The sequence below is a fragment of the Coturnix japonica genome, unplaced genomic scaffold (assembly GCF_001577835.2).
Source record: "Coturnix japonica isolate 7356 unplaced genomic scaffold, Coturnix japonica 2.1 chrUnrandom568, whole genome shotgun sequence".
Taxonomy (NCBI): domain Eukaryota; kingdom Metazoa; phylum Chordata; class Aves; order Galliformes; family Phasianidae; genus Coturnix; species Coturnix japonica.
This window is the reverse complement of record NW_015439943.1, coordinates 3,613-5,436: the sequence shown is the minus strand read 5'-3', so window position 1 is coordinate 5,436 and position 1,824 is coordinate 3,613.

The window sequence follows — 1,824 nt, the reverse complement described above, 5'->3', positions numbered from 1 at the left end:
TGGGGGGGATATAGGATCAGTTTGAGGTCTTTAGGGTCTATTTAGGGCATTGGGGGGATATAGGATCAATTTGAGGGCTCATAGGATCAATTTGAGGTCTTTAGGGTCTATTTAGAACTTTCCAACCCATTCTGTGACCTTCCAGGACCTTTCCAACCCATTCTGAGACCTTTCAGGACCCTTCTATGGTTCTATGACCTTGCAGGACCTTCCCAATCCATTCTGTGACCTTCCAGGACCTTCCCAACCCATTCCATGTTTCTTTAGTCTTTACAGACCCTTCCAACCCCCCTATTCCCCACTCTATGACCTTCCAGGACCTTCCCAACCCATCCCTACCCTTCTCTGACCATAAAGGACTCTCCCAACCCACCCCATTCCACTCTCTATGACCTTCCAGGACCCTCCCAACCCATTCAATGCTCCTTCACTCTTTACAGACCCTTCCATTAGAAGCTCCTTAGACCCCATATAGGCCCCACAACCCCATACAGGCCTCTTAGACCCCATACAGACCCCACAACCGCATATGGGCCCCATAGACCCCGTATAAGCCCCACAACCCCATACAGGCCCCACAAACCCATATATGCCCCATAGACCCCTTATGGGACCCATAGACCCCATACAGGCCCCATAGACCCCATACAGGCCCCACAACCCCATACAGACCCCACTACCCCATAAAGACCCCATAAACCCCATACGGGCCCCATAACCTCATATGGGTCGGATGGAACCCATATGAGCCCCATAGACCCCATACAGGCCCCACAACCCCATATAGGCTTCGTAGACCCCATACAGGCCCCACAACCCCGTATGAGCCCCATAGACCCCATATAGGCCCCTTATACCCCATATAGGCCCCATAGACCACATATAGGTCCCACAAACGCATACGGGCCCCATAGACCCCATATTCCACTCTCTATGACCTTCTAGGACCTTCCCAACCCATTCAATGCTTCTTCACTCTTTAAAGACCCTTCCAAACCCCCCATTCCATGCTCAGTGACCTTCCAGGACCTTCCCAACCCATTCCTACCCATCTCTGACCATAAAGGACCCTTCCAGCCCCCCTATTCCACTCTTTGTGACCTTCCAGGACCCTCCCAACCCATTCTAACCCCTACAGACCCCCAACCCCCCCCAGTTCCCCTTCTGACCCCTTTCTATCCTCTCCCCCCCCTCCAGTCCTCCCCGTCATTCCCCACTCTTTGACCTTCCAGGACCTTCCCAACCCATCCCTACCCTTCTCTGACCATAAAGGACCCTTCCAACCCACCCCATTCCATACTCTATGTCCTTCCAGGACCCCCCCAACCCCTTCCTACCCCTATACCCCCCCACCCCCCCATTGTAGGGCATCACTGAGGCTGAGCGCGAGGCCTTCGAGCTGCTGCTCTCTATGACCTTCCAGGACCTTCCCAACCCATTCCTACCCATCTCTGACCATAAAGGACTCTTCCAACCCACCCCATTCCATACTCTATGACCTTCCAGGACCTTCCCAACCCATTCCTACCCCTTTCTAACCTTTAAAGACCCTCCAAACCCTCCCAACCCCCACCCAGTTCCACTCGCTATGACCTTCCAGGACCCTCCCAACCCATTCTAACCCCTACAGACCCCCCAGACCCCCCCCAATTCCCCTCCTAACCCCTTTCTATCCCCCCCCCCATTGTAGGGCATCACTGAGGCTGAGCGCGAGGCCTTCGAGCTGCTGCCCGACGACGAGCGTCAGTGCGATAAATGTAAGACCACGTGCTTCCTGTCGGCCCTGGCCTGTTATGAGTGTCCGCAGCGACTCGTCTGCCTCTA